This window comes from Pongo pygmaeus, chromosome 11 (assembly GCF_028885625.2).
Source record: "Pongo pygmaeus isolate AG05252 chromosome 11, NHGRI_mPonPyg2-v2.0_pri, whole genome shotgun sequence".
NCBI lineage: Eukaryota > Metazoa > Chordata > Mammalia > Primates > Hominidae > Pongo > Pongo pygmaeus.
Window position 1 is genome coordinate 106,411,108 of NC_072384.2, and position 9,443 is coordinate 106,420,550.

The 9,443-nt window shown below is 45.7% G+C and overlaps 1 protein-coding gene across 8 annotated transcripts in view; it reads right to left on the reverse strand.

Annotated features, from left to right (window-relative positions):
* The window catches only part of INO80D (INO80 complex subunit D), a 93,079-nt gene extending 84,214 nt beyond the window's left edge, over positions 1-8,865 (reverse strand). For 2 of the 8 annotated variants that reach the window (XM_063647810.1, XM_063647808.1), the window contains exon 1: positions 8,482-8,865. The gene's annotated coding sequence lies outside the window, so the exon portion shown is untranslated. Of the gene's footprint in view, positions 1-7,625; positions 7,799-7,901; positions 8,023-8,331 lie in introns of those variants that run through there. The other 6 variants (XM_054478845.2, XM_054478841.2, XM_054478842.2 and 3 more) reach the window with 5 other exon arrangements.
* Positions 8,866-9,443: the final 578 nt, after the last annotated feature.

Below are 9,443 nucleotides of genomic sequence, written 5' to 3' on the forward strand. Positions count from 1 at the left end.
ACTCCATCTCAAAAAAAAAAAACTACCATTAAAAGCAGTAAGTAGTGGTTTATTTGTATTATCATTTTGATCTAGAATCTGTAGGACTAAAATACATTCTCCAGCTATTAGTGGTTTTCTGAACAGTTTCCTATAATCCTCATTAAAAATCTAATATCAAAAATATTTCCTACATTCTATAGAGCACTTAAATACTAATGTTCTTGTGATGGAAAACACTAGCAGAATGCGCACTGTTTGACTGATCTGGGTCCAGTATTTATTAGTTCCAGTTGATAATCCTTCACAACAAATGCTTTCTAAGTTCCGATCCATGTCACAGTCACCGTTGTTACAGAAACCCTGCATTACAGGACAAGAGGAAAGAAGAAAAACTAAGTTATAGCTCTACTCCTCAAAGTTCTTTTGTTCTAAAAATCTGAAACTAATGGCCTCTTTGTTACTGAATTCCACATACGCTTTTCCGCCTTCAGCTAACTGGACCTCTCTGCAGCATCTGACACTGCTGACCACTTTCTCTTTCTTGAAAATCTCTCCTTTCTGACCAGTCAGTGGGTTCTTTTCTCTTGACCCCCTTACTTCCATGCCAATATACTCCAAGGTTCATTTAATCTTACTTTACAGGGGTGCAAGATGAAATGCCTACATGGGCTGGAAGAGTAGGCCAGGGGCATTCTTTGGCACACTTTGCTCAAATTATTTCCAGCAAGTTGTTGCAATGTTTAAAAAAAAAAAAAAAGACCCAGAACTTCCAGCTCTTCCATGTTATTAAAAGAAGATACAACCAAGCACAGTGGCTCAGGCCTGTAATCCCAGCACTATGGGAGACCGAGGCAGGTGAATCACCTGAGGTCAGGAGTTCAAGACCAGCCTGGCCAACATGGCGAAACCCTGTCTCTACTAAAAATACAAAAATTAGCCGGCGTAGTGGCACGCGCCTGTAGTCCCAGCTACTCAGGAGGCTGAGGCAGAAGAATCGCTTGAACCTGGGTGGTAGAGATTGCAGTGAGCTGAGATCGTGCCACTGCACTCCAGCCTGGCAACATAGTGAGACTCCATCTCAAAAAAATAAATAAAAGAAGATAAAAATCCAAATTTCCTCACAAAATATCCTAATTGTTTTCATGTCAGCAGCTCCTTTAAACTTTTGAACATATGAAGGCCAGGGGTGGTGACTCACACCTGTAATCCCAACACTATGGCAGGCTGAGGCAGAAGGATCACTTGAGCCCCTTTGTTCGAGCCCAGCCTGGGCAACATAGTAAGACCCTGTCTCCATTTAAACAAAAACAAAAACAAAAAAAAAAGAAAAAGCCGGGTGCAGTGGCTCACGCCTGTAATCCCAGCACTTTGGGAGGCCAAGGCAGGTGGATCACGAGGTCAGGAGTTCAAGACTAGCCTGGCCAAGATGGTGAAACCCCGTCTCTACTAAAAACACAAAAATTACCGGGTGTGGTGGTGGGCGCCTGTAATCCCAGCTACTCGGGAGGCTGGGGCAGAGAATTGCTTGAACCTGGGAGGCAGAGATTGCAGTGAGCCAATCGCGCCACTGCACTCTAGGCTGGGCAACAGAGTGAGACTTTGTCTCAAAAAAGAAAAGAAAAAGACGTGTAACCCTAAGTTATTTTATAAGTCTGTTTCCTCATGTATGAAAAGGCACTGATGAAAAATCAGAGACCATCACAAAAAGTGTGGGTCAAACAAAACATTTCTATAGGCTTTATCTTTTTTTTTTTCTGAGACAAGTTCGCCCTTTGCCACCCAGGCTGAAGCGCAGTGGTGTGATCAAGGTTCACTGCAACCTTGACCTCCTGAGTTCAAGCAATCCTCTCACCTCAGCCTCCTGAGTAGCTGGGACTACAAAAATGCACTACCACACCTGGCTAATTTTTGTATTTTTTGTAGAGACAGCATTTCACCATTTTGCCCAGGCTGGTCTCAAACTCCTGAGCTCAAGTGATCCGCCCACCTTGGCCTCCCAGAGTGCTGGGACTACAGTTGTGAGCCATGGTACCAAGCCTACCCCAGGTTTCAAACCAAATGTATACAGCTGCATATGTGGATTTTTCTGGAGAAGTGTCCAAGACTAAGAACCACTGACTAGCCCAAATTTGTCTACTTCTACCATTTCAGCTGCCTTCTGTGAGGATGAGTCCCACAATTACATCCAGTCCACCTATGAGATCGCCTTACCTCCTTAACATGCCTCTGCCACTGCCACCTCCTGCTCCTCTCAATTGCCATTGCCACCACCTTAGTTCAAATCCTCTTCAAATCTCTTGTCAGGAACTGCCTCACTGGTCTAATTACAGTCTTGTCCTCCTTTTTCCTACTCTGTACAACTCAAATCCTCTAAATCTCAAGTAATTTATGTGGCCAAAGGCTTTCAGGGTCTGCTTGTCACATAAAAGAAATCCAAACTCCTTACCCTAACACAGAAACTCCTTAGGACCTGGCCAGACTGACTTTTCCCTCTCACTATTTATTCCCCTCCTCCAACTCCTGGGCGGTAACAGAACGACAATTTGCAACACAGGATACTCTTTTGTCCCTAAACTTTGATTCCTACTTACAGGTCACACCTTATGGAATGCCGAACTCCTCCCATTCGCTTAGGACAGAAACTTCCCCTGCAAAGCCCTCACTTTAAAACCTAGCCTGCCCTTTAGGCCAGAATAGAAGAATATTCCTCCAGGCTAAGCTATCACTTAACATTCACATTGACATTGTAAATGTCAGCTTATTTTTCTCCAATAGACTAAAAACTCCTCAAGGGCAGAGAACGTGTCTCTGTATTGCAAAGCTCAGAGGTACAACAAAGAAGTTAATCTGTTAAATGAACGAACCAGCAGCTGCTCCTACCAATCAAGTCAGGTAAACATGCCCAGGACTCTAAAGTGAGCCTATCAAGGCCACAAACTGCTCAGCGCCTTCAAAACCATGCAACACTACCGTCCGCGGGGACTCACAAAAACACTTCAAAACCTGAAAGCAAACCCATCCTGTGCTCCTTTGCCCTCGGTGTACTTACCATACCTTTATATTGGCCAGTTCCAAATTCAAACAGCAGAGACTACGCTAACATGAAGCTGCTGAAATGGAATATACTGCACAATTTTTTACCGGCAAAAATATATTTATTTGCCCCATTAAAGTAATTATAATATTCTCTCTGTACTCAAATACTTATTAGTATTATTAATATATACTGAGGCAAGAACTCATTAAAAATTCACATCAAGAATATTAAAAATCTGGCCGGGTGCGGTGGCTCACGCCTGTAATCCCAGCACTTTGGGAGGCCGAGGCGGGCGGATCACGACGTCAGGAGATCCAGACCATCCTGGCTAACACGGTGAAACCCCGTCTCTACTAAAAATATAAAAAATTAGCCGGGCGTGTGGGCACCTGTAGTCCCAGCTACTCGGGAGGCTGAGGCAGGAGAATGGCGTGAACCCGGGAGGCGGAGCTTGCAGTGAGCCGAGATCGTGCCACTGCACTCCAGCCTGGGCCACAGAGCAAGACTCCATCTCAAAAAAAAAAAAAAAAAGAATACTAAAAATCTTTAGAAAAAAATAGAAAAGTTATGCACCAAGAAAATATAAAGGTTATGCTTCAGGAACCACTCTAAACGCTTTATGTTCAATTCCTCATTTAGTCTTCACAGCAACCCTATGAAGTAGGTACTATTATTACCCCCTTTCACAGACGAAGAAAACTGAGACTTAATCAGATTAAGTAATTGTCATTATCCAAGGTCACACAGTTAGGATGCAAGACCTATTTGCTCCAGAGCCCAAGCTTTTAACCAATACAAAACTACACAACTACCATCACATGGACAATCCTACCCTTACGTTTTTCCTCTTTGTTTCTGCTGTATGTGTACACATAAAGAGAAAAAGCACACTAAAGTGTTAAACAGTGGTTATCCTTTGAGTGGGAAAAACAGGTCTACTCTCCAAATATAGTATAGGCCTACTATAGTATGTATAGTACAGTATTACTTTCAGTTATTTAAAAAAGGAAACAAGAGAAATAGTATTTCGATGTTACTACTAGAAAAGTAAGGTGGAGGCCAGGTGTGGTGGCTCACACCTGTAATCCCAGCACTTGGAAAGACTGAGGCAGGCGGATCCCTTGCATCCAGGAGTTTGAGACCAGCCTGGGCAACATGGGGAAACCCTGTCTCTACAAAAAATACAAAAATTAGCCGGGCATGGTGGCGTGCACCTGTAGTCCTGGCTGACTACAGGCACACCTGAGGTGGGAGGATCACTGGAGCCCAGGAGGTTGAGGCTGCAGTGAGCTGTAATCATGCCACTGTACTCCAGGCTGGACAACAGAGTGAGACCCTGTCTCAAAAAAAAAAAGAAAGAAAGAAAAGTAAAGTGGGCTAGTGGAATTAACACTTAATTAATACTATTATTGGCCAAACACATGGCTATCTCATCTAACCCTTATATCAAAGAATTTTATTCCCATTTTAAGTTAAAGAAACCAAGGACTAAGTAACTTGCCCAGAGGAAGGACTGGGATCAGAACTCAAAGCCCAGTCTAAAGGTGTCACTGCAGGAAGTCATGCTACAAATAAAATTTCACCAAAAACTCATCTTTTATTTCTTTGGGGATGGAGTTTTGCTCTGGTTGCCCAGGCTGGAGTGCAATGGTGCAATCTTGGCTCACTGCAACCTCTGCCTCCCAGGTTCAAGTGATTCTCCTGCCTCAGCCTCCAGAGTAGCTGGGATTACAGGCATACACCACCACGCCCGGCTAATTTTGTATTTTTAGTAGAGACAGGGTTTCTCCATGTTGGTCAGGCTGGTCTCGAACTCCAGACCTCAGGTGATCCGCCCGCCTCAGCCTCCCAAAGTGCTGGGATTACAGGCGTGAGTCACCACGCCCGGCCTAAAAACTCATCTTAAAAACAAATCACATTCTGTGAAAGGATGAGAACCAAGTAGTCTGTCACCTTACGTGCAAGGAGGGAAAAGAGGGAGGCTTAAGGTTTTAAATTGAGTATTTCCTCAGTATCTCAAACTAGCCAGGAGCATTGTCAAAAATCAGCCTTTACAGTCAGGACTTCTGGGACAAACTCTTGCTTGAAGAAGTGAGGAGGCTCTACTGCTGTTTGTTTTGCCTAACACAGAGCTGCATGTATAAGTTAAACTGACTTAGCATTGGGGACAATTTGCTGCCTCCAACCCAGTCTCACCTATTCAACCATTGTTTTACCAGTTACCAGGTGTGGGGGAGGGGGAAAGAGAAGTGTCTCAGAATATTGCTCTAACTGTATTCAAATATAAATGACTTTTCATTAGCCATAACCATTGTACCAAACCTGGATAGTGAGAGCTGCTAACCCTCAGAGAACATCTCAGGTATGAATAAATAGTTTAGCATTTTTTTGAAATGTCATTAATTTTGGGTGCTCTCAGAAATGTTTAATTCCTTCTAAACTAAAATTTTTATTTCTCTAAAAACAGTAGCAACATGATTTGCTGAGAAAAAGTTGGAATGGGATATACAAATTTCCTCCTAAAAATCTTCCAGAGGAAAGAAAACTTGATTATTTCAGACTTGTAATTATACTAACCATTTACTTTTTAAACTAACACTTAATAGTAAAAAAGCATATTCCCTTAGTAATTTAAAGTTAATTCAGTATTTGCCCTGAAAATCTTTTATTAATTTCAAATGGAATGTAACTTTTAAAAACATCAAACCTGTCATTCCTTCAGGAAATAAAGTAGCCCATTAGGCGATCAGGTTAGGAAATTAATACATGTTTGAGATAGGGTGGGAAAAAGTACAAAACTTTTTTGGTATTTGTACACATACAGTTTTGGAAAGCTTAGGAATGTGAAGTCAACAATATACCTTTAAAATATCAAATTATAAGGCAATAACCATTTTTTTCAAACCTTAAAATGTTCCAAGAAAAATGACTAAGAATGATTTTTTTCCATCCAGTATATGCTCTAAAAATAAGGACAAACTATAATAGAAGTAACGATTTTTGGTACACATGTTTAAAAAATGTCCATGTCAATAAACAATTTCAATTAATCAATAAACTTAAAACAACCATTAAATGTAATTTGCATTTTTGTATCAGATCCATACAATCTCAAATATCAAGATTTTCTTAAGCTCAATGCTAAATGACCGGATATCTATCATTGTGGAGAAACAGAGTTTGATCTTAGGCAGACTAAAGGAAAAGAAAGGCACACACCTAGAAGAATCACTTGAGTCTCACTTCGAAGCCTCACAGAAGTCAGCACTGAAAGTCGTGGGTGACCCATTGCCCTGCAAGTGGCAGCTTTTCACTAACAACAGTGCTGGGGGTACTGAGCGGGCAGAATGTGGGACATCTCCTGCCAGCAACTCCAGCCTGCTACCAAGCAGGACACCGCACATAAACACAACACTCTGCCCTAAGCTCACCAAAAAAAAAAAAAAAGGAAAAAACCAACAATTAAACGATGCAAAATAACCTCTCCAAACACGCCCACACTGGGGGCTGGCAGTGGGGGGTGGCAGGGTCTATTAACATTTCAATTTCAACACTCAAGAACAACAAGGAGGTAAGCATAGCCACGGGAAACATCCTGTCCCTGAAAAGCAGAAAATCGAGATTTGGAAATTTATGTTTATCACTTTTTTTTTTTTAACGTTCAGAGCTCAGGGCACCAAAATATAGCTAAAATTGAATCCACTTAAACAGAAAACCTACGTGTGTGTGTGAATACATATGTGTATATATATGCATATAAAATATATACATACACATATACATTTTATATTTTTTTCCGTTTAAATGTTATACATACACACACACACACCCCCCCCAAAACCAAAGTAGTTTTGCTAGGTTCCGAGGGCTGTTCCACAGACCCTTCTGAGTTGTAGCAATAACAAGTTTAGGTTTCCTTAAAATCTCCATTACTCTATTTCTAGGTCGAATACAAGAATGTCACATAAATCTAAACAGTGATTATCAGAATAAATGAACTACTGATCCTTAAACTGTAGACCTTGTTTCAGGAGCTGCCCTGCCCACTTCCTCTCCCTCCTCCCAATCCCGGAGGCTTCCAAGCCATCTGACAACCACGTCTCCCCCTTGGGATCTGTTCCGGTGTTGGTTTTACCGGACAGTGACCAAAAAGGAGGGGAAACTCCTACATCTGGGGACTGCTCCAGAAACCCTGCCTGATCCTGCCCCCTCTCACTGACAGTCTCCTCGCTGCTCCCTACATCTTCCTCTCCGCCGGAGCTGTCCAGAAGGGGGATTTTGGACCCAAAGGAATCGGGATGAAAGGGGGTGGGTACTCAAGCTGAAAATAACACCCCCAGTTGGTGGGGTAAGGGCTAAAAAAGGCAATAGGGAAAGATTGTCCGGCAGAAACACCACCTGAGTTTACCTCCTCCTTCCCACCCCAAAAACCCAGTCACTAACTAATAAAGCTAAGAAAAGCCCCTTGCAAACTTTTCCAAACCGGAAGAGAAGGCCCTCTCCCCAAACTGGGAGGCTCCAGGGTGAACGGGCTGGAGTTAGCAGCCCCGAACGGGCTCGCGGGGAGTTGGGTGGGGCGCGGGCGAGGGGTGCAGGGGCGGAGTACCTTCTTCAATGGACAGGAACTGGCAAAGAGTTTCAAAATAGCCGAGTGCGCTCCCCCACGCCCTGGGGGGTCCCGGGCGCTAGGACCAGGGCTCCCCGGAGAGACAGCGGCCCCCAATTCGGGCCTAAAAGGAAACTTTCTGGGCCGCGGCTGCACCTGACTCCTCACCGCCCCTCCACCCGACCCCACGCCCGCCAGGCCGCCCGCCCGCCCCGCCCCGCCCCGGCCTGGCCGTCCGGAGCGCGGAGGAGGGGGATAAATAAATTCAACTCTTACCGGAATCTGGGGGGCGTCTGCGAGAGACCCGGGGGAAGCGGGGCCGGGCGCCTATTCCCCACTCCCCACTCCTAGGCCCTGACGCCTCTGTCCCGGCAGCCCGTGCCTGCCGCCCCGCGGGAAAGCCTCCGGGCCGGCGCGGGATTCGGCCCAGCAGCGCCGCCGTCCCACCTGAAGGCCCCGGGGGACTCGAGGGGGCGCGCGGAGGCCCGGGTTGCGGGGGCAGGGCGCGGCCGCCGTGGGGCCTACCGGCCCGAGGCCTACCGGCGCCCCCCTCCCGCCGCACACCCCCACCTGGCCCGCGCAGGCCGCTCCGCTCGCCCCACTCCGGCTCCGGCTGGACCCCTGCCCGCCCGCCGTTGCCGCCCGCGGGCGCCCCGGAGGCCCTCAGGCCCCCGGCCTCCACCACCCGGGCGCCGGCCCCACTCACCCTTTCATTCTCCGCCCGGGGCCTGGCGTGGGCCGGCGAATCCCCGGCCTCACGTAAGCGCGCTCGCCGCCCGCCCAGCCTGCGCGGCCCAGCCCGCCGCCCTACGGGAGCCCGGGGATGTGGGCCGGGCCTGGGGCCGCCTCTGCTTACCTTTCAGCTGCTTTTTTTTTTTCTCCTTCCCCCCTGTTCCCTCGGCTGGGCTGACAGATCAGAGTGAGAGGCGCTGGCAATGGACTAGGAAGCTCGGCTGCCGCTGCTACTGCTCCCCCCTGGACTCCGGCGAGAGCCTTTCACTGTCAAGCAAGAGGGGTGAGGATCATATTTTTATTTTGGAAACTAAAAAGTGCTCCCAGGGTCGGTGATTATTAAGGGGAAATCCCTGAATATACTCTCCAGCCAAGAAGGCAGGGCTGCCGGGGCTGTACAAGAAGAGGCAGCAGCCTCCTACAGCACCACTACAGGCACTGCGAGGACATAACACCAGAGAGCTGCTCCTCTGCCCTTCGAAACGACAACTTTCCTACCATCTTGGAGGCAGAGCAAAGGGGGGCCAGGGGGAAAAGTGCACCCGCTCCCGATAAAGTACAAATTTTTACTTCTCATCTCTGGAAAAAAGTCCACACCGGCCGTCTACACCGGCGCCTGGGGGAGAAAGCAGGGAAGAAACGGGGGGTGCATGAGAAACGTTTTCATTTGCTCCAGGGGGAAAAATGTTTCTGCATCTTCTGATGGAAAGAAATCTTTACAAGACACAGGTTTTCCGGTGATTATTGTTTTCTATTTTCTATTTTTAAATTTTTTCATGTTAGTGACAGTGATATTTTAATTTTTTTTTAGGCCAATAATAATTTTTCTCCATTACAGGGCTAAGTTCTGTGGCTGGTGGACAGTTTGTAAATTTATACTTAAAGAGACTTAATAGTAACTTCATTTATTTGTCTAGTTATGTTATTGTATATATAAATATTTATGTTTTCATATATTGCATATAAAAATTTGTGTTACATGTTACTCTCAAAACTGAGATTGCTGTGAAACAATTGTAAAAAATATGTCTTTCGTCTATTTCTCAAAGCAATGTAAATAAAACCTATGGACTGTCCAGAAAGGCA